Source organism: Ambystoma mexicanum, chromosome 12 (assembly GCF_040938575.1).
Source record: "Ambystoma mexicanum isolate Mex_15411 chromosome 12, UKY_AmexF1_1, whole genome shotgun sequence".
NCBI classification, from domain to species: domain Eukaryota; kingdom Metazoa; phylum Chordata; class Amphibia; order Caudata; family Ambystomatidae; genus Ambystoma; species Ambystoma mexicanum.
The window spans coordinates 183,787,615-183,814,345 of record NC_090936.1 but is presented as its reverse complement, the minus strand read 5'-3'; positions in this window follow the sequence as shown (position 1 = coordinate 183,814,345).

Below are 26,731 nucleotides of genomic sequence, written 5' to 3'. Positions count from 1 at the left end.
GACTCGTAATAGTGTTTGCCATTGTGTATGGGAATGGGGTTGTTTCCTTGCTCCCTGCCTTACCCCTACCTATCCTATCCAATTACCGGCATTTGTTCTGGCATTTTTACCAGACCAGCACACACATAATGAGCCCCTATACCTTAGTTTCCAAACTGCGTGGCATACAACGCTAATTGTAAACTAATGCGGAACAAAACTGCAGGAGCAGTACAAGGCAAAATGCAAATGGTTGCTAAGTGTTACTCAATGTATTACTTAGTGTCCATCTAGCATGCAATTGCATTCTAAATCATGAGGCGCTCACCTTTATGCACAACCCGCTTAGCATGTGAGGTAAATGTTGCACTAGCCCACATCCAAACGTTTACTAGAGAATTGACTTATCCGTGTTCGTGCGGCTGATGAAAGCCCAGATGGCATGAAGCTAAGTCCACAGGTCTAACACTAATTCCAGCAATACACATGCATGCTGTTTGCGCAAGATGTTTTGCATTCGCTCTTAATGCTGTGTGCCCAGTTTCACATGTATATTGTTGGAGATTTTGTCTTTGGAGCTAATTCCTGATTTGGCAGTATTTTAGTATTGTGGTATTTTGGCAGAATTTTGCCTCACCGTTGGTGATAGTTCAGTATTACCTATTTTGGTAATAGTTCAGAACTATCTTATTCTGGTGGTAATTTAGTGTTCGCTTACTTTGGTGGTCATTTTTAGTGGTATCTTATGTTTGCGGTATTGTGGTAATTTTAGTGGTGAGCATACCTTCCATCATACAGCCCTATGATGAGACAAACCTTCCCTCTTCATAATTATGACCCACCTTTGGCTGATGATAAATAACCTTTGGACTTGGTACACTTTTAGGGAACCCATTAAGATTATACAGAATGCAACTTATTGCATGTAGCTCATGTTACTGATTTATTTACATCAGTAACCTATGTGCCTTGGAGAGCACCGCTTCAGCATGCAAAGGTAGCCCATTCACACACACACAACCTTTTATCTTGCATATGTATATTCTTCCTTCTTCCCTAACTTTACTTTTGGTGGTAACAAAAGTGGTAAATGTTTTACCACCGTGGTGTAAACATCAAAACTTCCCAACCACTCCTTCCCCTTGAAACAGTAATCATTAGAGGCATAAAATGAAATCAGAAAATGTGGCAGCTTTGCTTTTGTTATGATATTTGTTCTTATTGTACACAATCAAGGGAAAAATGTTACATCTCATATTATTACAGTTACATATATTCTTACCAACAGCAATCACAAGTTCGACCCTCTAAAAGATAAAAAAGAGAGAAGAAAACATGCACAGAGCAACATGGAAGAGTCTGCAAACATGTGTGCAATTCTTTTTTTCTTTAAAACAAGTGCAGACAAAGCAACAAAAATAAAGCATTTAGTTTTATAACCCAGCTGTCATGGTCATGAAGTCAGGGGCACAGGCATGCAGTGGTCGCATGCACAAGATACCTGGGTGGACATTGTCCTGGTGCCTTTGGCACTAGGCTCATGAACAAAAGTAAACAAGAACATCCATTTAACACCAAATAGCTTTTATTATGGACATAGCACTTCATATGCATTAACCTTGAACATTCCATCCATTAAGCAGGATGCATTAACCTTGAACATTCCATCCATTAAGCAGCCCCAAGTGTATTCTTGGGTGTGGCTGCTAATGGATTGCCTTTGCACGTGGTCACTCCCTAGGAGTGGCAGGGTGTGGCTGGTAAGCCGGCCCTAATCGGCGTGCCCACGATCTCAGCTATATAAGCTGCCCCGATCCTCAAGACAGACGCTTCGCGTTATTCCGCACTTGCATGCAGCATAACACTCACCGTCGCCTGAGGTCAGTCTTACCTTTGAAGATCCTGCTTCCTGGACATCCTGCTTCCTGCCAGCATACTTACCAACTGAGTGAAGCTGTTCTTACCTGTTCATCTCTTCGGCATACCATTTATTCATCTTTACACTTTCCAGAGCACCAAAATCTTCATTTTGGCACCGCAGCACGACACGCTCCATTGTCAACAGCAGTGCCTGCAAGGAAAAACAGAAGACAAGGTTAGACACTGAAAAAGCAGTCAGTTTAAGGTTGCGCTTAGCCATACTTCGCGCTCTCCTTAAACCATCACTTACCTGCTGTCGAACATTGCGGTAGTATCCATCTTCCATCCGGCCGTGTCTCCCATCTCACAGCTGCATTGAGGCCGCATTTCCATCTAAGGGAAGAAAACAGAAGAGAGACATTATTGCGGGCATAAATAGGAGCAACATATAAAGACATTAAACAGAACGAACGGCATCACAAGAGCTCAATAAAGACTTACCAATCATAAGGAGAAGCATGGTCGCAGCTGGACTGGACTAATCCTGATCAGGGATCAGTGAAGGAACTAGATCCCATTTGACGCGCCCCTGCCAGAAGTAGCAGGACGGAGAGCTTATCTTCCATAATTCACAGGTGAGCTTTATGGGCCAGTGTATGCTCACAGAAACCGTACTTTGGGGTGAAGGGTTCGAGAGGTACAACAATCACAGATTGGCACACTCACACACTCTTATCTCCATGCAGGAGCAGTATCACCACATACCATCGCTCATAGCTTTTGCACTTAGGGAGAGGCCTGAAGGGGGTTATTCAAGTTCAGGGAGGGCTGCAACCGTGCCCCAACGCCTCTGCAGAGACCAGGTGAGCGTAACACTAGCACCCTAAGCTAATTGATCACATGTCACCCATCACACGTACTCCTCAATTAACCTAACTTATCTTTGAAGTCTGCTTCTATGTTCCGCCTGCATCTCTTGTTGCCGGAGCTTATCTGCGCGACCTCACACAGCCCACGGACACTGCCTTTGGAATCCCAGTCACTCCAAGGCCAGGACGACACTCCCCCTGCCCTGTCTTCAAGCTGTCTTCAAGCTGCAGCCCCCGGAGCACACCATCCCACAGTGTGCAGATAGGAACCGAATCTCAGACTGACTGCCAACCCCCTCAGCTCAGCTGTTTATATCTTCTCTGCCTGTCCATCAAAATCTACTCGGCCTCCCCTGACATGGTCCTAACATTTCCACATTGCAGTTTGTCACAGATAGAAATACTTAATTTGTAAATATGCACATAGAAACCCTGTCTTTTTGCATTCTGTTTTTCTTATGTAAAACCTAATGTGGCATTTTACCTGCTTCATGTAACTTCCCATCTCTTTCCTACCTTCAGATTAGCCCCATTACCCTGCTGAACTGCACCCCTAATTTGCACCCACTTTTGAAATGATTGCATGTTTTCTTAAAGTGAACACTAATTTTACCGGTTTGTTACTGAAAACATCTTGCTGAGTGCTTTTAAAATGAGTACCACATTTTACTGGCTGCTACTAAAGACATACTGTCATTTTTAAAACACTGCCAATGAACACATTGCCCTTGTCACGCATTCTGTATTGGCTGCTTTTAAAAAAAAAAAACTGCCATTGTTCTTCCGTTGGAAACACAGCTACCTGTACACATGTGTTATTATTTGCATGAATATCCCTACAATATGAAATGCTAACAGCATCGGGGAAGTGTGGCGGCCATGTTGGTGGAACACTAGAACTTGTCGACCATGTTAGCAAGGGCCATTGCATCATCCATTTTGGAAGGGCCCCTTAGATCATTGCAATCTAGAATGATTGCACTATGCACAGCCATGTGTGCTGGAACCTGTGCTGGTTGCTGAATCGATTCACAGATACCGTGATTTATGGTGCTGGAAAAAATGCATAGTGAATTGCGATGCATCCAAAAGCACACAGTTCAGAGCTAGCTAAATTTAAAACTCACTGTCAAGATGAGTTAACAGAACTAACTGAATGTCTCTTGTAGTAAGAATGACTAACAGATTACTGGGGGCAAAATGTACCCATAGTTATGAAATTGACAGACAAAACTGGTATTGACTTATGGTGCTCGCCAAACAATGGCACACAGGAGGCAAATGATCGGTATTGATTTAGGTTAGCAACAGTTGCCATTGTAGCTCTTCAGTGAGCCCCGTCTCGTGCGTGCACAGACGCAGCATCCAGGTCTGCTCCAGCTTATTTACCTATCAACCATGGAGTAATTATAGCAGTCTGGTTTGTTATAGTCAATAATGTACCGTTTCAAATCATCAGCACTATGGTTGGTTGACAAGAAATGTTGTACCAATGGTGCAGTTACGGTGGCCATTTGAATTTTGGAGCAATGCTCATTGATTCTGATGGCCAGCTTCCGTGTTGTCATACCAATGTACAGCAAATTTCTCGGACACTTGATCGCATACACAACATTAGATGTATTACATTTAGTGAAATGGCATAGATTCCTTTGGAAGGAGTTATGCACAAAGAACGTAGTTTCCTATGTGAATTTGCAGACACTACAGTCACCACATGGATGGTGCTCGATGATCGGCCTCAGTTCATGCGCCCAAGATGCTTCCAAGGGATTCTGAGCTGTGTTAGGTCACCCAGTCATGAATCTTTAGTGTACTAACCTATCTCAAAGGTGTTTCCTCTTTTGGGTACAAATAATGGTGCCCTCCTGACGCAGCCTGTACTTGTTACCAAGTGCCAATGCTTTTTGACCAACTTTTTAATGCAGGTGGTGTAGTTTGAAAAAGTTGTCTCACAGACCAAACGATCTGCGTCTTGCTGTCAGGCACAAGGTACCAATAGAGCTTCCCTATTGGTAAATCTGGCCCACTTTGCAGAGTGTTTCGCCAATTTCCTGGCGTAACCTCTCACTAGAAGTGTATCTGTTCGTGTCTGGACCTGATTTTCAAAGCCTTCATTAAAGGTACAGTTGCCTCTTAATCTCAGAAATCGACCATTAGGAAGATTGTTTTACAGAGATCTAAGGTGCTGTCTGGTGTACAAGAGAAAGGTGAGTTAAAAACCAGGAAAGGCTGCAGGGCCTGATTGAATCCTTGCCGCACTTTAAATCAGCAAAAAGGGATCCATGCCTCCTTCTTTTATTCAAGTCAGTATGTATTTGGGATGGCCACCTCATACAAGGCAAACAGCTGAAATTATACCTATTTACAAGAAGCTGAGTGGGGGATGCCCCAGGAAATTATCAATTTATCTCACTCTTAAAAACCCATGAAAAACTGTTTGATAAGGTCGTCTGTTGTGTTTTGGATCTGTCTTCCCCTGGGTTGATGTGAGTGTGTGCTGTGCTTAAGTCAGTTGGAGCCTGGAGAGTAATGGACAAGGGGCCAATGGATGTCTCCCTCCCTACATATGTAGCTGCTTAACTTACCTCATGTACTTACTGCTGTAACCTTGGTCTGTGATCCTAGTAAAGACTTGTTACCCACGTGTCTGGCTCGGTGCACTTTATCTAATCCAGGGCAAATCTTATCATTGGCGATGAGGACAGGATCTAAGCTGGGGCCTCAAGGTAAGAGATTTGCCGCTCCGGAGCAAGTGCGCATCATAAACGTAGCGGGACTGCTGAGAGGAGGAGGACTTAATAGTCAGAGGTGAGGAGTACAAGTAACAGTAAGTGAGGGAGCAGCACGCTCAGCGCCGGCGGGAGACATCCACTGGCCCCAGAGGGAGGTCAAGGGTCTGCCTTCCCTAGTGTACAGCCCAGTACCACCTGGCTGGTTACCACGCTAGTAAAGGAGCAGCTCAGTCGCCTCCTAAGAGCTGGCTATGTTGGGTGGAGGAAGGATCGAAATTAACACGGAGGGCAAAATAGTACTGTTCCGCCTCGGAAAAGTAAAGAAATTGCCCAAAGAGCAGCAGCGTAATGGATGGTGTGTTGTGACACAGGTCTGGGTGGTGCCATCTATGCATCACTTCTGAATGCCTTGCACGTTGCACCCCGTGGGCAGTTCCGGCGAGGCAGACTGGCGAACTTTGCAGCAGAGTAATTATGACGTCAGGGCTTTGGAAGGAGGTGGCTAGCGGTCACGAGGATGCCCGTTGGCTCACTGGAAGTGCTGTGAGCTGTCAGGGGCATGCGAATCCATCACTGGTTCTAAGGTCAGCCTGTGTGATGGATGATCGAGTTGGAAGGCGTGCGAGGCTGGAAGGAAGCTTCCGGGAATTTGAGTCGGGCAGTGTCACTGCGGATGGTGTGTCGGTCACTGTCATCGCAGGTGTGAGAGGTGATGTTCAGAAGTACCAACGAACTCTGAATGATCAGGGTATTTCTTCATCTGGTATTTTGGTCCCGTAGGCTCATGTTGCTTCCAAGTTTATTCCGGTATTTGAAAATGAAAGTACTGCATCTTCATGGGTGCCAGATCAGAGGGAGGGAAGTGCTCCAAGTACTGCATATAAGATTAGAAATGAAATTACTGCATCTTCATGGGTGCCGGATCAGAGGGAGGGAAGTGCTCCAAGTACTGCATATAAGATTAGAAATGAAAGTACTGCATCTTCATGGGTGCCTGATCAGAGGGAGGGAAGTGCTCCAAGTACTGCATATAAGATTAGAAATGAAAGTACTGCATCTTCATGGGTGCCGGATCAGAGGGAGGGAAGTGCTCCAAGTACTGCATATAAGATTAGAAATGAAAGTACTGCATCTTCATGGGTGCCGGATCAGAGGGAGGGAAGTGCTCCAAGTACTGCATATAAGATTAGAAATGAAAGTACTGCATCTTCATGGGTGCCGGATCAGAGGGAGGGAAGTGCTCCAAGTACTGCATATAAGATTAGAAATGAAAGTACTGCATCTTCATGGGTGCCGGATCAGAGGGAGGGAAGTGCTCCAAGTACTGCATATAAGATTAGAAATGAAAGTACTGCATCTTCATGTGTGCCGGATCAGAGGAAGGGAAGTGCTCCAAGTACTGCATATAAGATTAGAAATGAAAGTACTGCATCTTCATGGGTGCCGTATCAGAGGAAGGGAAGTGCTCCAAGTACTGCATATAAGATTAGAAATGAAAGTACTGCATCTTCATGGGTGCCGGATCAGAGGAAGGGAAGTGCTCCAAGTACTGCATATAAGATTAGAAATGAAAGTACTGCATCTTCATGGGTGCCGGATCAGAGGGAGGGAAGTGCTCCAAGTACTGCATATAAGATTAGAAATGAAAGTACTGCATCTTCATGTGTGCCGGATCAGAGGAAGGGAAGTGCTCCAAGTACTGCATATAAGATTAGAAATGAAAGTACTGCATCTTCATGGGTGCCGTATCAGAGGAAGGGAAGTGCTCCAAGTACTGCATATAAGATTAGAAATGAAAGTACTGCATCTTCATGGGTGCCGGATCAGAGGAAGGGAAGTGCTCCAAGTACTGCATATAAGATTAGAAATGAAAGTACTGCATCTTCATGTGTGCCGGATCAGAGGAAGGGAAGTGCTCCAAGTACTGCATATAAGATTAGAAATGAAAGTACTGCATCTTCATGTGTGCCGGATCAGAGGAAGGGAAGTGCTCCAAGTACTGCATATAAGATTAGAAATGAAAGTACTGCATCTTCATGTGTGCCGGATCAGAGGAAGGGAAGTGCTCCAAGTACTGCATATAAGATTAGAAATGAAAGTACTGCATCTTCATGGGTGCCGGATCAGAGGAAGGGAAGTGCTCCAAGTACTGCATATAAGATTAGAAATGAAAGTACTGCATCTTCATGGGTGCCAGATCGGGGGAAGGGAAGTGCTCCAAGTACTGCATATAAGATTAGAAATGAAAGTACTGCATCTTCATGGGTGCCAGATCGGGGGAAGGGAAGTGCTCCAAGTACTGCATATAAGATTAGAAATGAAAGTACTGCATCTTCATGGGTGCCGGATCAGAGGAAGGGAAGTGCTCCAAGTACTGCATATAAGATTAGAAATGAAAGTACTGCATCTTCATGTGTGCCGGATCAGAGGAAGGGAAGTGCTCCAAGTACTGCATATAAGATTAGAAATGAAAGTACTGCATCTTCATGTGTGCCGGATCAGAGGAAGGGAAGTGCTCCAAGTACTGCATATAAGATTAGAAATGAAAGTACTGCATCTTCATGTGTGCCGGATCAGAGGAAGGGAAGTGCTCCAAGTACTGCATATAAGATTAGAAATGAAAGTACTGCATCTTCATGGGTTCCGGATCAGAGGAAGGGAAGTGCTCCAAGTACTGCATATAAGATTAGAAATGAAAGTACTGCATCTTCATGGGTGCCAGATCGGGGGAAGGGAAGTGCTCCAAGTACTGCATATAAGATTAGAAATGAAAGTACTGCATCTTCATGGGTGCCTGAGTTGTTGAAGGGTAGTGCTCCAAGTATTATTGAATATGTTCCGGTTTTGAGTTATCCAGACTTTTCTCTTATGTTTTATGTTTGACTGGTTGGATAATGCATTGGGAAAATATGGTGAGCCTGCTGAGAGGGGAAAAAGGGTGCCGTCCAGGGCAATGTTTTGCCAGGCACCTGGAGACGAGATGGCCCTTGAGTTGCTAGATGAAGCCCCAGGAGGGTTTCTAGACCTGCATGATTTCTAAAAAAAAAAGGCCTTAGGAGGGTTTTGAGACCCGTTTAATTTTGAGTGTGGCAGGCCAGTGTCGGTTGAATATTGTGTTATGAGTGTCATTGGAGAAATTGTTGCACAAAAGCAGGACAAGATGTGATGCTTTGTTGTTTTAATGTTTGTTTTCTTCCACAGGTTCATCACACAAGGTAAAGGACTTGGTATCAATAGGTTATGGACTCAGTGGTAGTGTCTAACTCCTGTTTATCATTTGTATCTGTTCAATTTGCCTGGGTCGCTGTGTGAGTTGAGTGGTTGCTGTGCAGGAAGTTGTGGAATGAGCATTATTTGTTGTGTTAATAAAAAATATTTTTTCCACTGGTTCATCACACACTAAAGGACTTTGTAGCAATAGATTATGGACTCAGTGGTAGCGTCTAGCTCCTGATTATCAATTCTAATGTGCTCAAATTACCTGTATTGTGGTGTGATTTGAGTGGTGGAGCACTAATGTTGGTGATGGTTGCGCAATAGGTTTAATGAGAGTTTGGTGTTGGAAGTTGTGCAATGAGTGCCCAGGCTCGTGTTGTGTCAATGTTTAGGTGGGACCAAGGGTCCCGGCACAAAGTGTGCCACGGTTTTAGGGGGACTGGGAGTCCCAGCACGGTGGTGCCAAGCTGTAGGGGGACTGGGCATCCCGGCACAGTGGTGCAAATAGTTAGGGGGACTGGGAGTCCTGATGCAGCAGTGCCACGGTGTAGGGGGACTGGGAGTACCGGCATAGTGGTGCCAATATTTAGGGGGACTGGGAATCCCGGCCCGGTGGTGCCAAGTTGTAGGAGAGCTAAGGGTCCCGGCATGGTGGTGTCAAAGGTTGTGGGACTGTGAGTCCCGGCGCTGTTGGGCCAATAGTTATGGGGACTGGGGGTCCCGGCGCTCTTGTGCCAATTTGGTGGGTTTGGTTAGTCCCAGCACTAGGTGTCTAGTTGAAGTGTTCAGGGGTACCAACACGTGGTGTGACTTTTGGTTGGGGGTAGTGATCCCTGATTTGGGGTTTGTTTGGGGGTTTTGTAACCTCAGAGTAGTGTCTTTGCACACTTTGTTCAGGGCGGATGGATGATGGCGTGTATATGGTTATGTGTGAGTGGTTGTTTTGGTTGAGTTAGGTGTGTTGTTAAGGCTGGTTCCCTTTGAATGGTGTCTGTGGTATGCATGTTTGTAATTTTAGGGGGGCAGGGGTGTTTGTCCCCCCAACTTTCATGGCACACCATGTTCTTCCCATTCATTTGGCTGGTGCACCTTTTCTTCAGATGCCATGTTCCCCCACAACATTTTCAGCAAAGTTACTGCACTGGTGGTATGGGCCTGCTACAGAGTAGTTACATGTTTTTGGTTTGGGGTTTTAGCTACGGTAAGCTGGTTGTTGGTCCAGTGGGGTAAGCGATATGGCTCGGAGCATAGAGCTTGGTTTGGAAGGGTATTTGGTGGCGATGTGTATTGGTATGAGAGTGTTCAATCGTGTTCACTTTCATTTGTATTCCTGCTGTTCCATCCTTCATTGTATCACTTCGTGTGAGAGGGAAGATATGTTGTGTTTTGGATCTGTCTTTCCCTGGGTTGATGTGAGTGCGTGCTGTGCTTGTCAGAATGTTGGTTTGGAATGTTTGTTTGTGGTGTGGATGTACGTTCCATGTAAATTCAGTTGGGGCCTGGAGAGTAATGGAGAAGGGGCCTGTGGATGTCTCCCTCCCTACATATGTACCTGCTTAACTTACCTTGTGTACTTACCGATGTAACCTTGGTCTGTGATACCAGTAAAGACTTGTTACCCACGTGTCTGGCCATGTGCACTTTATCTAATCCACAGCACACCTTATCATCATCCTCTTGAGACTGAAAAGTTGGCTGGCTGATAATAACATAACCCTCATCGTCAGGCAGGTTATACAAAAAGGGTCTAAGTGAAGTAGATCAGTGCTTCAGATTCTACCTTCCCTTCCAATAGATGGCCCTGCTCAGAAAACATCAGCTGTACTTAGTTCTTTTAGATCTAAAAAATGTACTTGATAAAGTACAGAGAATGTTCCTTTGGAATACCCTACCAGGCCTGAAATTTCCAGCTCATTTATTTATTTATTTATTACATTCATGTAACGCCCAAGGCGTTTGTACAACAGAAGTAATGGCAGTTTAGTAAAGAGAGTGTGAGATGGTTTAGACACGCCAGATGAAATGGGCAGATATACATGAAATAAGGACTGACAGGGTGGAAGGGAGCACCAAGTTCGTGGAATGTTAATCATATTTAACAAAGAGTCAGGTTTTTAGAAGTCTCTTGAAGGCTGAGTAGAAAGGCTTCTTTCCAATATTCGGCAGAATTGAGGGTTGGGGCAGTGACACATAAACTCATGCCACCTGTCGTGGCAAGTCTGAAATGGGGAATGGCCAAAGTAATATAGTTCGAGGAGCAAAGGGACAGATTCTGGTGTTTCCTCATGATGCAATTGTTCAGGTAAAGGGGGCTTCATTGTAGATGGAACGGTGCATGATGGAAAGTGTTTTAAAGCCAATCCAGGCTTTTGTGGGCAGCCACTGGGCTTCTCGACATGTCACAGTGATGTGGTCGGAACTGTGAAGGCCCAAGGCAGCACTTAGTGTTTTATTTTGAAGGAGATGGAGCTTTGCGAGTTTGGAAGCTGACATGCCCTTGAAGAGTACATTGCAGTACTCTAGTTTGCTTAGTATAACTGCACTTGAGAGGGTGCAGCAGTTTCAGGGAGAATGTCTGCTCAAGGGAGATGAGCTTGGCGGTGTGGGCTGTTGAATAAGCGAGGGCATTAATATGCCTAGTCATGGTTAACTCAGCATCTAGGTAGACCCTTAAAGATTTACTGTGTTTGTGGACAGGCATAGCAGTGTCCTCAATAATGAATGAGGAATAAGAAGAGTGCAGGGATTTTAGGCAGTGACAAAGGTATGTGCTATAACCTTTTACATACCTGTAGCACTCAGAAACAAAGATGAAATGTTCATTTCTGTGCTTTGCCTTAAAAAAAGTCCATTTTGTGCTGGGAATATCCTTCCATGCACAGGCGGAAGGCACGCCCCTTGTTAGCCGGAGCAGCTGACAGGAATCTTAGCAGTGGTATTACTTCATCCCACTTCTTCACAGCCTGCCACAAACTCCTTAATACCAGCACTCCAGGTCTTCAGAGCGTTGCGTTAGGGCTTTCCTAGTTTCATAAATTACCTTAACGTAAAACGGGTAAGAAAAGCCGACTTCCACCACATTATTGATTGTTTGAAAGTGTGCAGTGAGCGTAGGCCAGGAATCAGCCCGCCATTCCGCTCAGCACCAAGCCACGCTCCCGTCACACGTACTCTTAAAACAGATCTGTTTTCGTCAGCAACTGACAAACCTATATTCTCAAAACACAAAACGCACTTGTGTAAGTTGCAATTGACATCATTGGCGCTGTATAAAGCCAGAGATGGATTTTAAAGCCAGGCCTCATTACGCCTTGAAAAATGTATAGTAGCTCCACTGGCTTGCGCCCAACGATTTACCAATTTTGTCACTTGTGGGTGCCAATATAAAAGCACAGCCCCAAGGGAATCACAACATTTTGACTTTTCTAAAACAGCACAAGCCTGATGAATATATCATTATTGCAATGGTTAACAATTTGCAATTGTTGCAATAATGTGTGTTATGTTCCGCCCTGCGTCCCGCTACGCGGTGACGCAGGGCGTGCCTAATAAAAGCCCGGCCCCCACGCTCGGGAGGCAGTTCCGGGGCAGACCATCCACACGTGTGCGTGTGCTTCATTGATGCTCCCGCTGGAGCTGCGCCACAGGCCGTGCGGCCTAGCATAACCCCGCCAGCCCTCGCGCGCGCACGCCGAGGGCTGGAACCTAACAATGGCGACGAGGTGGAACGAAGATCAACACGCGCTCCGCGTTCACGGCGCCTAGATGGCCCACAGCCATCGCGGCGAAATTTTTGGACACCCGGTGGGGGGGGGGGGATCGCACACGTGACCCCACCCCCAAAAAAAAAAAAAAACATTTTTTTTTGCTTCTCATCATCATTCGCCCTCTAAGTGCCGGCCGGGCAGTGTGGAGCCATCTGGCATCTGGCCTCCCACACTAGGGGCACCAACACGAAGTGGCATCGTAACCACATGGGAAAACCAGCACCTGAACTTTCCGCCACAGTGTTTGGAAACCACAGCACTTCCAGGGAAGGCCCAACTTCACCGCGCTAGTGGTCGCCCGAAGAGCTCACACCAGCACTGACCAGGTACACGTCGACATGGCGGCCGGTACGTCCACCCCTGGGCCCACCACGCCATCCAGAATTGCGGCAAACCTATCGCTGACGTCCCCACAGCCTCGCACACAAGGAGGTTCATCGACACTGGTCCAGCCTTTTGACCCCTTTACCGACCCATCTTCGAGTGGACCCAGATGGCAGCTGTGGATCCAGAAATTCGAGATGGAGATGGAGTGCAAAGATGTAACGTCGGCCAGGAAGAGGAAGGCGCACCTACTACTCAGTGTGGGTGATGAGGTACTGCGCATTTTCAACTCCTTGAATGTTGCCGATGGCCAAGATGCATACCAAAGCGCAAAAGATGCCCTCACGGCTCACTTTCTCCCTCAACTGAACCCGGACATTTTCTGCACCACCATACAGGCAGCGGACGAGACCCTGGATGCCTACCACACTCGGTTGAGAAAATTGGCCATGTCCTGCGAGTTCACAAATGTTGAGAGGGAGATCAGGAGGCAGATCATTAACGGCATACAATCAGAAAAACTAAGGCGCCTAATACTTAGCGAGAGAGGCATCCCCCTGCAACGGATCCTTGAACTAGGACAACAAAGGGAACTAGCCCACACCAGAGCGGCCAACATGGAGGCCACACTGCACAGATTGCAACCTGCTCTCAACACAGCCATGGTGGCCCAGATCACCAACAAACAATCCTCGAGGGATGAATACAGTGGGGGCTATGGCCAGAACAGGTGGCAACCGCGCATTCCTGGGCCCACAGAGTGTGGCTGGTTTGGTGGCCCACGACATGGCCACCGCAACTGTCCTGCACAAGGCACCACCTGCGGCGCCTGCGGCAGAAAGGATCATTATGCAAAGATTTGCAGATCATCGGGCACCTCCACGCAGCCCCCACAGAACTTTCCAGAAAAGAACGCGACCAAGAAAAAGAAGCAAGTCAGTGCAAGGAGGGTCGCAGTGGCCAACTCTTCCACGGAGGAAGAAGGGGATGATGTCTCGACAGGGCAGCAGGATCCCGGCAAGGATAGCGAGAGGAAAGGAAGAAAGATATACCTGGTGTCCGCATTAAGCCAAGGTCAAGAAACACAAAGAAAATATGTCCGAAGGCGCAAGTGCATGGTCACCGTCCAAAACCAGCACATTCTCATGACCATTGACACCGGCGCTTCGGTGAACGTTATGCCCACAAGCATATTCCAGACTCTAAAGCCTCAACCAGTCCTGAAAAGCACAGACACGCTGTTGTATGCATACGGCAGCCGAAAGCCCCTACCAGTCATGGGCAGGTTCCGCACCACGCTGGAGCACGGCGAAAACAGACTATGGTCGAAAGTCTATGTCGTGAAGGCAGGAATTGAAAGCCTCCTGAGTGGGGACGCAGCAGAAGATCTGGGAGTGGTCAAATTCATCTGCCATATCAATGATGCCGAGGAGGTGGAGAAAATGTTGAGTCAATACCCCAAGTTGCAAGATGGAATAGGCTGCTTGAAGGTCAAAACCATCAGGCTGCACATTGACGAAACAGTACAGCCGAAAGCCGTACGGCATCGGAGGACACCTTTCCACATGAGAGAACAAGTGGAGCAGGAACTCAAGGCTCTGGAGGAAGCTGGCATCATAGAGGCGGTCGCAGGGCCCACACCATGGGTCTCCCCGATGGTCGTCACGCGAAAGCCTAAAAAGCCCGGAAAAGTCCGGATTTGCATTGATATGCGTCTCCCTAACACTGCCATCAAACGAGAACGCCACATCACCCCAACGATCGACGAAATCGTGGTGGACCTCACTGGGTCTTGTGTATTCTCGAAAGTTGACTTGAAGGCGGGTATCATCAACTCAAACTCCACAGAGAGTCGCGCTACATCACAACATTCTCGACGCATTTGGGGTTGAGGAGATACAAACGCCTGAGCTTCGGGATCTCGTCCGCTGCTGAGGTATTCCAGCAAACTATCCAGGAGGTCATCAGGGGCATCCCTGGGGTCCTCAACGTGAGCGACGACATTCTGATTCACGCCCTGGACAAGAAGGAGCACCTCAAGAGGCTTCATACCCTACTGGGCAGACTACAAGAGGCTGGACTGACCATACACAGGGAGAAGTGCGAGTTTCTCAGATCGGAAATCATCTTCTTTGGTTGCAAATTTGGCAGCATGGGCATCTCCCCTGATCCCCAGAAGGTCGCAGACATTCAGGCGGCAAGCCCACCGATGACCCCCACAGAAGTACGCTGTTTCCTAGGTATGGCAACCTACTGCGGGAGGTTCATTCGAAACCTGGCCACCCTATCTGAGCCACTACGGGAACTGACGAAAGCAAACGTCAAGTGGGACTGGGGGCAGAAGTGCCAAGACTCGTTTGAAAGTATCAAAGAATCCCTGTCCGTCGACACCAAAATGGCGTATTACAACACCGAGCTGCCCACAGAACTGTTTGTGGATGCAAGCCCCATTGGGCTCAGAGCCATCCTAATGCAGGTGACGAGGGAAGGGGAGAAAAGACCGATAGCCTACGCCTCGAGAGCCCTCACGGAAACCGAACAGAGGTACTCCCACATTGAGAAAGAGGCCATTGCCGTGCTGTGGGGGTGCAGGCACTTTCATCTTTACTTATATGGGCGGCGGTTCACAGCAGTCACTGACCACAAACCCCTACTACCCATCTTCATGGGAACGTCGTCACACCCTCCGGCACGGATCACCAAATGGCTACTACATCTACAGCAATACGACTTTGATCTCATCTACCAACCAGGCAGTGGAAACCCCACGGATTTTCTCTCGAGGCATCCGCGAGCGGCAACCCAACAAGAGATCCAAGTGGCCGAAGAGACAGAGGAACATATATGCCAAGTGGTTCGCGCAATGAGACCAAAGGCGGTGAGCATCGAAGACATCGAAGCAAAAACTAACAAGGATCCTTGTTGCAATCTAGTGAAAGATGCCATAATCTCCGGGGACTGGAAAACCTTCATGAGACACACACACAACAGAACAGCGGAAGCAAAAGGGTTTCTGTCCGGCAGGTTTACCGTCCGGCAAGACTTGTCGATCACAGAAGGCGGATTGATACTAGGAGGAAACCGCATCGTAATCCCTCTCAGAATACAAGACAGGATAGTGGCCCTAGCGCATGAAGGACACCAAGGGCTGGCAAGGACAAAAGCCCGCATACGGCACAGGGTATGGTTTCCCCAGATCGAGGAACGGGTCGAGACACTCATTAGCACGTGCCTAGCCTGTCAGATAACGGGGGCCCCACCAGAACCGGAACCAATTCTATCGGCAGAACGCGGCCGCTCTCGGTGGGAGGCCATCAGCATTGACTTCTACAAGCTATGAGAAGGCCTCCACCTTTTGGTGGCCGTTGATGACCACTCCCGATATCCGGAAGTTGAAATAGTCGAATCCACAGCAGCGGAAGTGGTCATTCCAGCCATAGAAAAAATGTTCGCAACTCACGGACTACCAACCTCCATCAAAAGTGACAATGGGCAACCGTTCACCGGGGAGGAATTCAAAAACTATCTGCAGGACCTTAATACAAAGTATCACCACATCATGCCGAGATGGCCCCAGGCCAATCGGGACGCAGAACGCTTCATGAGAACCATTAACAAGGTGCTAAGGGTATCCAAGGCGAACGCCAGCCCATGGAAGGTCGACCTCTACCGGTTCCTCAGGAACTATCGGGTTACCCCCCACAGCACAACCGGCATACCGCCGGCGGATCTCATGTTCGGCACCGTCATCCGATCCTCGATTCCGCACCATCCAAGCAGGACCCCGGACTAGGTCAATGAAGGACGCACGGAAATGAGGAGAAGGAGTGCCAACGCCCACATGAGTGGCAAGAGGAGAGCGAGGCAGTCCAATCATCAGGTGGGGGACCAAGTCGTCATGCTACGAAACCCCACCAAATCAAAACTCGACACCAGATACGAGGAACTGCCATGGACCGTCAGCGATCGGCACGGAACCATGGCGACGGTGACCCGAGGACACCGTCAAGTGACGAGGAACTCGTCGTGGTTCAAGGCGGTGCCTCGCAACCTCTGGACTGACAGTGAGTGCCACCTGGAAGACGAGGACGCTCAGCCCAGCGAAGACGAGCCTAGGTCCATCCCGGATGAGACAGGAGCGATGGATGGAACCTAGGAACAGCTGGAGGCCCCCGGCCTCAAGGACCTGACCAGTGAAGGTGAGCCAGATCAGGAGCCGGGGGGGTGCAGGCCCCGAGAAGGGCGATACGGTCTGAGATCTGCTACGAGACTGCCGGCCAAGTTGAATGACTATGTGTGGTAGTTTGAGGTACCTGGACCACGGACACTAATGGCCGGGCAGTTATTGGTTAAGAGCGTGAACCGATGTTTGAACTCACAGTTTATGCAAGTTATTGTTATGTTTGTTTGTTTTATAATAAAGGAGGAATGTTATGTTCCGCCCTGCGTCCCGCTACGCGGTGACGCAGGGCGTGCCTAATAAAAGCCCCGCCCCCGTGCTCGGGGGGCAGTTCCGGGGCAGACCATCCACACGTGTGCGTGTGCTTCATTGATGCTCCCGCTGGAGCTGCGCCACAGGCCGTGCGGCCTAGCACAACCCCGCCAGCCCTCGCGCGCGCACGCCGAGGGCTGGAACCTAACAATGTGCACCCGATTGCCAAAAAATCCTTGTATCTTCGTCCTCCGTTGCACTTTTCCGCTCTTCCGATACCATTCGCTCTAGCACATGCCTCTTCTTATGTGGGGTATCACCATAGATTGTGAGGGTAGGCTGCTTGTCAAGTGTATCTTTCTTTCTACTTCATCCTAATGTCTTTATCTAATTTTAACAGTGTAAAGGAAGCCAACATGTGCGTGCACTGTACGATTAGCCACTTTTGACACTTGCAGGGACCAAGTTAATCAGAAAAGTAGAGTCAATGGTAATCAAAACATTTGGACTGTTCTAAAACATCATCATTCACAAAGAATGTACAAAGACTGCTTTCACCCACACAGAATAGTAGTGGATTCCAATATCATGACCTTAGAGTTTGCAGCATTCACAGTTAATCTCCTTTTCGGGTTAAAGGACACATATTTATCAATAAGGATTTGTGGGACTTGCTGGGGTATGACCCATTAGAATGGTGTCATCAGCGTTTATTAATTCTCACATCCTTCTGTCAGCCATCTTTGGTGTAGCTAATGAGGAATTAGATAGCTCTTTTTTCCAATTATTTATGTATATATTGAAAAGCCCAAGGGATCTGACACAATCCTGAAGCAATCCTCATCTTACTTTAAAGCTGTCAGTCAATTCTCTGTTTTCGCCAAATCGCACCACCATTGTTAGAAAGGCGTAAAACATACAAGATAGGCTCGGTTAGGCTCTATTTAGACCAACATCAGCCATAATATTGACCCCTGGTTGTATTGTTGTTTATCAGTCGCTCCGCTTCAAAATGTACAATTACACTTATTAAACTACATTACCTGGCTTCCTGGGAGTATTGCTTAGGCTCTCGTCATTAAAGTTGGACACGAGGCTAAAAAGACTTCTGTCCGCTCCAGCGAGACACGTGGTTGCTGCTGTCCTTCGATCTTGGATGTTTTCTTATTCTGTTTAACTTTGATGCTAAATTAGTATTTCCTGCTGTGTCCAGTGTACGCTTGTGCAGGCTTCAAGTTGTATTTTCAAATTGCTCTTAGCAGTGTAAGATTGATCCTTGCGTTAAGTGTCTTTTATCAAACTTTGTGCTTGACTTTCACAATTGCATTTATAAAAGTACATTACCCGGCTTGCGGGGGAGTCGGGGGAGCAGGCGTGCGTAGTCCCACGTCATTAAAGTGAGAAAAGGCTTGCCTAAGCATTTTGCACCTATGTAGGCCTATTTGAGATGCTTCAAGCTGTGAGGCACAGGTACTCATTTGTGTGCAGGTCCAGCAGCTTATACATGTAGTCATATTAAGTTTGCTTTTTTGTCTTCAGAACCTACTCCATACCACAATTCTATTATTATGAATTCTGCCACCTATAAACCCTCTGCCATTTTAGCAAAGCGTACATTATTATGTCTTTAGGAACTGGATGGATTTTCTCAGGCGAATGTAAACACGACATTTGATGCTCTTTTTATCTTAAGCCTCTGAATGTGAATATTGCAGGGTTCCTGACACATGTCACAACAGTTCTGGTCTGAATTGTGCTACTTTCACTCAGTGGTCTTTTATCAAGCATGCTGATCATTGTAGGACCTTTCGAAAACAACACGGTAAACAACTTGGTCTTTCCCACCGTCTCTGCCCCACCCGCCCATAGCCCTGTAGAGTTTTTTTAGTCTGTGGATACTTGACCCGGAGGATACCTAGCATGCTGTTCATATACAATCTTCTATCCAATCTCATTTTTCTACTTCTACCCAATGTCTTTATCTAACACAACACTGGCCCATACTCTGGCTAATAGAAATAATGGTCAGGAGTCTCTTCAATGTGCTCTCATTCCCATACGTTCTCTTCCTTGTCCTGCTCCTGAAAGCCATAACTTCATAGGAACCCATAACTCCTCTTTGCCAGCTTTGATTGATACCTGGTGGCAAGGACAATCCAGAACATTAATCTCCCTAGTTTTACCTGAATGTTCTCAATTATCAATATCAGCAGAGACCTAGGTCATGGTGGTGGGTACCCTTAATTGCTAATCTGCTACTTTTCCACGCACTCGCGTGATCTGAATGACACCTGGCCTAGTAGGATCGTTGTCCGTCATCCCATTGTTCCCCTCCCTTGCCTCTTTGCGCCTTGAAACACACGTGTATAGGCACGTTATGAATGCCATATCATATCATCCTCTTATATACGTCATATAAGCATTTTTTGCATTGGGCATTTGGGCATGCACACTGCCTGGCTTCCACTCTTAGCCCCTTGTGTTCTAATTCTGGCTCAATTGGGCCCTCTCCCGCCCAGTGGTATAACAGATGTTGCAGCCCATTCATACTCAAATAAAGTCCTAAAACTGCCCATATAAGTGTATATATTACAGAGCGGCAATAGCCGCCCTATATATACAGTGAGTCGGACTCCCATAGGAACCTTATATAATTCTATTGTTAATAACTTTTGATTTGATAGTGGTTTTGGCCGAAATTTCGAAAGTGACTAGGGACTTGCACCCCCCAAACCCTCTCAGACTGCAAAGTTTCATAAGGATTTGTTAAAAAATAAAAACGTTATTAAGAAGACAAAAACAATATTTTTTCAAAAGTTGCGGCCTACTTTCCATTCATTTTCCTCTAGACAAACAAGGTAACACAGCTCAACTGCCGGAAGGATTTGGAATTAGGTCCAAAACGACTTGGGCACAAAGCATTCAAAGGTGTGCTTTGTGCTGTTTGGGGTTATTCCGTGCAGTAGTAATTTACATTTTTGACGGAGAAGGGGGGTGCCCCATTCTTCAAAATCGATAGCTATATCTCAGCTAAATTACCAGAACTGTTTGTTTTTAAGAATGAAATGGCTGCCATCTTGTTTTCTTCTCAATGCAAAAGATCGCTGAGGTTATAGCCAAGATTATGGGAAAAATAATCATATGAAAAAAGCCATTTGCAGGTCAAAAGGGTGCAAATGCCATCGCACTGGAGGTGAGGGGGTGGCTAGGGAGCATCAAGATAACTTTGGGAGTTGGAGGGGGTCTAGGGACTGAGTTTGCAACATCAAGTTTTCTTTTCCCTCAGCTATAGTTGCCATCTCAAAGCAAACTGCGTCACAAATTCAGCATGTGTTGTGGGGGGAAAGGGAGAAGGCAGAGGATGTGAGAAGGCCACCTGTGGAGTGCGGGGAGGTGGCACAGAAAAGGGGGGATCTTGATGAGGGCAGGAAAGCATTGTATTTTGTGGCCATTCATCAGGGGTGAAAAATCATTGGCTATCCAAGCCTCCCATCCATGCAGTAACCAGAACAGCCCCAGCTCAGCTTCAAAGTGAGGAGGGGCACAGCCCGCTCAGGCCATGTTGCACGATAAATGAGCCACAGTTACAAGGCGAAGGGCTAGGCCTCTCCATGCTTTCAAGCTAAGCAGGGTCAGTCCCGCTTTGAAGCTAAGCAGGGTCAGTCCCTGTTACTGCAAGAATGTGAGACGTAATGGGAATCCAAATAATTTTTTTTTAAACCATGCTACTGTCAGTCCCTGTTTTTGCACTCAGATACCATTGTTGCCTTTTGCTGAATTGCATTCTGGTATTTGTAGTCTCATGAAAAAATAATACAAAAAAACATAGATTTATAGCTACAGTGGGTTTCCCATCCATGCAGTAACTGGGACCAACCCTGCTTAGCTCCAAAGCAAAGAAGTGGTCAGCCCCCTAAGGCCATGTTGCCTAATAACGGAGCCCACTGTAAAAGACCACATAGAGCAACATGGCCTAAGGGGTCTGGATCCTTCCTCGCGTTGAAAATTAGCAGGGTTGGTCCCAGTTACTGCATGGATGGTAGATAGTCCACAGTCTCGAATGCTGTGTGTTTTCTTAGTTTTCAATATCTCATAACACACAGCATCCACATGATTTTGTTTTAAATCGTGCTAATGTTAGTCCTTCAACATTTTTCACTCAGGGACAATTTATTTTGCCTTTTGCTGAATTGTTTTCTGGTATTTGAGGTCTGCCAGTCAAGATGCGGGGATAATGACACAATTGTACACTTTTTGCATAGCATAGTTCTATAAGGATTAATATATTTGAGCAGCACTATGGTATGTGTACTTTTCAAGTTATCTTTCTAAAGAAGAGTATTGTTGAAAGCCAGACATGGGGGTGGGGAGGGGAAAAGATGGCAGGGCAAGTAATTCTGAGTATTTGCCAACAATGTGGCAAGAGAGTTTGCAATCAAGATTAAATGGTGAAAAGCATGAAGTGCGTCAGATTTTTGGAAACGCCCGCCATGTTTGATTCGCGGACATCTGACGTGGTAGAAAGATATTTTAAAAAACACAACATCGCACTTGTCAAACTTATCAAACAATCTCTGGGGAGGTGAGGGGTGATGAGGATGGGATGGGATATGGCCGTAAGTAGCCAAAAAACAGGTGATTCTCACCCCCAAAGTCTGCGAACAGTCCGGATGTTCGGGGACTTCTATGCCTATTTCTGCATTACAGGGTTGGTGAAAAGCAGTTCTTGGATGCAGTTCATGGATGGCTTATAACTTTGGCGCCACTCAATGAAACTTGATTCTGAATGGTTTTGGACAGTGTGGAGCTGTTTTGACAAGAAGGAATGAATGAATTTAGAGCGGTGGTCCCAAAATATTGTATTTTAGTTATCTGGTCATTGCATCAAATGCAATAGCATCGAATGCCATACCAGAGAAAAAAAAGCATTGAAAAAAAAGCATTGAATGCTCTTTCAATAAAGGTAAAGGGTTTAGTTTAATTAAAAAGGGTTTTAAAGGTTAAAAAAAGGAGGTTGGGGGGATCCCCCATGAAAAAGAAAAATGAAAACAAAATGCATTTGATGCTTTTTTTTCTCTGGTATGGCATTCAATGCAATTGGATTCGATGCAATGACTATAAACCTAATTTTAAATATAGATATACATGTTTTTGTAAAGCTTGGTGGAATATTCTCAAGAGGGGGCTAAATTAGAGGGGGGTCTCAACATTTTTAGATGGCTTATCACATTGTTGCCATTTGACAAATATGGACAAAGGTTTTCAGAAATATTATAGCACCAACCTTCAATGTTTGTGTAAAGACTGAATGGATTTTGTCAAGTGAGGGCTAAGTTATATGACTATTGTATGTACATACATTTTGGAAAAAATAAAACATGGGTGGATTTCAAGCAAACTCATGTAATGACCTTAAAGCATGGTTTTGCAAATATGCCCATGTTTTTTTTTTTGTTAAGTGTCATAATGTAGGTACAGAAAATAGTGATATACCTTTGGTGACTGAGGTATAGCCTGTGGCCATGAGCAGTGGCCAGATTGTCCGGGTCATGTTATATAAGGTCATGACCCGGACAATCTGGCTACTGGCCATGACCGCGAGGGACGAAAAATGGTGTTAAAGTGGCCATGTCTACCTGGGACCGTTTATGTGGTAAAGTTATTCGAAAGTAGGATAGGTTTGAAATTTAAAAAAAAATGTGCTTGTTGGAATATGGTCATAGGTTTCTGACTTCGCCTTCTGCAGGCTGCCATGGAAAGGGAAGAGGGGCTCTGAACAGAGCACCGCCTACTCTTTCCAGGGTGACCATCTTGGCAAAGGATTTCCCCTCCTACAGCGGGACGAAGGATGTCCTGCGTGTTAGTCTTAGCAGTGCACGGTGGTGGTGCGAGTTATGGTTGCTTAGCTTACCATAACTGTGAATTTCTGAGTTTTTTTTGGTTTTAAGTGTAGCCATGACATCCCTTTATCAAAGTTTTTTCATTGAATTTCATAGGTTTTTATTAGTGCAACTTAACCATAACGTCCCTTTAACAAAGTTTATTCAGTGAATATATATAACAACATCGAAGCCTTCCAGACATTGGTCATCGAAGATCTCAAGCAGTACCGCAAGAAAAAGAAAGTAAGATACAAAGACAACCTGACAGTGATGAAAAGAATGGCAGTAAAAGAACTACAGACCCTCAGCAATTGTATAATTAAGCCTCGGATAAAGGTCGAAATATCGTTCTGATGAACAGAGAAGAATACATCAAGAGTGCTTACAAACAATTGCATGATAAAAAATGCTATGAAAAAATTGGGGGTAATCCAACAAAAATCTTAGAAAATAAAGTAAGGGACTTCCTCGCAATATGGGAAGAAAGAGGGATTCTCACTGAGGATAACTGTAAGTTCCTGAAGACGACAAACTCAGTGATTCCGACAATATACTTTCTTCCGAAAATCCACAAGGATATCAAGAAACCTCCAGGCAGACCAATAGTCTCTTCAATGGGCACCGCCCTTGAAAATATGTCAAAGTACATAGACGAAACACTTTTTCCCTTTGTGTCCTCTCTCCCATCTTATATCAAAGATACAACAGATTTTTTGACACACATTGAAAATATGCCTTGGCAAACCAATTATATCATGGCCACTATGGATGTTGTTTCCTTGTACACATCCATAGGGCATGAATATGGGAAAAAGGCATGTGAAAGCTTTCTGAACACAAGATCTCTAATTTTTTTAGAACACACCAAGATGATTCTTGAGATGATCGATCTCTTCCTGACGAATAATGTTTTCATCTTTAATAATGAGTATTTTAGACAAGTGCAAGGCACAGCGATGGGCACAACGTTTGCCCCACTCTACGCAAATCTGACCATGGGAGCATGGGAGGCTTCGGATGTGTGGACAGAAGAAAATCATACAACTACCGACAACATTGTGCTGTGGCTCGGGTACATTGACAACCTTTTTATAATATGGAAAGGGTCGGAAAAAGCATGGACAACATTTGTCAAACTCCTAAATGACAATGACCACAATCTGAGGTTCATAGAGACTCATAGTAAAACCTTCCTAACCTTTTTGGATGTGAATCTCCGAATTGTGGATGAGAGATTGACCACGGAATTACACAGGAAACCAACTGGTAGGAATACACCTCTGCATGCAACTAGTGGCCATTCTAAAAACCTGGTATGGAGCATTCCGTATGGTGAGTTTATAAGGATCAGGAGGAATTGCTCTACTTTGAAGACCTATGACTCTGACAGCAAAATTGCAGCAAAGGGTTTCCTGAATCAATGTTATCCAAAGAAGGTCATTGCAAAAGCTTATATAAAAGCGAGGAAGAGAGAAAGATCTGACTTGCTGTTAGGAACTCGCTTGGCAAATTAGTCCACGAAAGACAATGATGCAATAAGATTAATCCTGACCTACAACAATGAAACATCCAAAATCAAACGTATATTACAAAGACATTGGAAGATTTTACGAGCGGACAAAGACCTTGCACCCATCTTGAAAACTTATCCAGAAATTAGTCTCAGACGCAACCGCTCTATCAAAGACTCACTGGTTCAGAGCTTTCTAACACAAAAAACAAGGTCTGTACAAGAAACATGGCTGACGAAACAGAAGCCAGGCTTCCGGAAATGTACAAGATGCAACATTTGTAAATATGCCAAGAATTGTTCAGATTACACACATCCGATTTTAGGTGACTCAATTAAGATTACAGACAAAATCACATGTGAGACTGAATACGTGGTGTATGCACTCTCATGTACATGCCAAAAATGGTATATAGGCTGCACCAAATGTAAACTGAAAATAAGAATTCAGCAACATGTGAGGGCCATTTTACATCAAGATCCGAATTATCCAATGGCCAAACATGTTTATGACTGTCATCATTGCAATCTGGAGGATTTTAATTTCTTTGGCATTCATAAAATCGAACAAAATATCAGAGGCGGAGATAGAGAAAAGAAACTGTGTCCGAAAGAGACTTGCTGCATCTTAGACTTTGAGAGCAAGTACCCCAAAGGACATAACATAGACGAAGAGATGTACACCTTTTTAGGCTGACATATGTTATGTAATTATGTGTCAAGTGTGTCATCAATCAATCCATCTATCCTGTATTTTCGTATTTGTGTTTTTTCTGTTTTTTCTGATTTCTCTTCCTCTCCAACGCATAAGGATTTATGTTTTCCCATTTAGTTTGGAAATTTATTCAATAATATTTTGATCCTGTATGGACAATTCGGATGAAAAAATGACTTTTTCCTGTACTTACAACCCTTTTGATTTCCTTAGGCTAGTTTCCTTAAGGGTGTGATTTGGTCAGAACTTCTTTAGTCTCAGTAAGGGTTACAGAATATGGTGTTAATTTTGGTGTGTTGGTGTTTTTAGGACCCCGGTTGGGGGTTCATCAATTTTTTATAGTAGTATGCTTTTGGTGAAATTTTAACAAATTTAGGTGAATTTTTACATGTGCACGGTGAAAATAGGCTATGATGAGGAGATGTGTGGACACAATTTTCATTTTTATTTTGTTATGTACTATCAACTAAGAAATCAGACATGGCCTCTGGGACTGCCAACTGTGGATCCTCTGTTTAAAATCTGTTTTAAAATGTACTGTTGCAGGCTTTTTATCAGTATTTATATCAGAGTATTAATCGACATTGTTTGTGTAAATGATATCTCTACATATGATTGTGCGTGAAGGCTATTAGCACGAGGCACTTTAATTTATGGACATAGGAATGTCTGGTAGCAGATTATTATGCGGCACTTTATAGGCACTAAGCACTTTATCGGAACTGCACTATGCACTTTACTTTATAAATGAAGTTAAGGGCATTTTAGCTACAAAGACACAAACATGTTACAGACGATATTACAGAGAACTATAAGCTTGAAGCAATATTAATGGCAACATATTGCTTTTCATGTATTCCTGCACAATGCATTTCCCCATTAACAAATTGTACAAGCACTAAGCAATTATTGTACATGTCAGGGGCAACTAATGAAAATTGTGACTACATCAGAAGTTCATAGAAATAGATGGCGGCCAATTGGGCAAATAGATGCAATTGTGAGTAATCAGTCCCTCTTTTATGTCCATGTTTGGTTTCTGCCTATTCAAAGATGGCCGACAATCGGTCATCACACGAAAATATCAGTCCTCTTTCTATGCCTAAAACCATGCCACATGAGCCATTTTAAAGGTTTGGTAACATGGATCACCTGTTGTGATCAAGCGGTGAGGAAACCGTGAAACGCGTAAACTATGCTATGCAAGGGCCATATGTTTTTGGGAGAACCACAATGTTAGTGGATTTTTATGAGCTGTATGCTGCTCATTTTTAACTAATAAAGAATACCTTTTTTGATACTGAACACCGGTTTCCTGGAGTAATACTGTTTGACTGGGGGAGTGCTTTCCATGGACTGCAGAGGAAACAGTCTTTTCTAACACATATATATATTTATATATATATATATATATTTATTTTTTACAAGGAAAAAACCTTAGT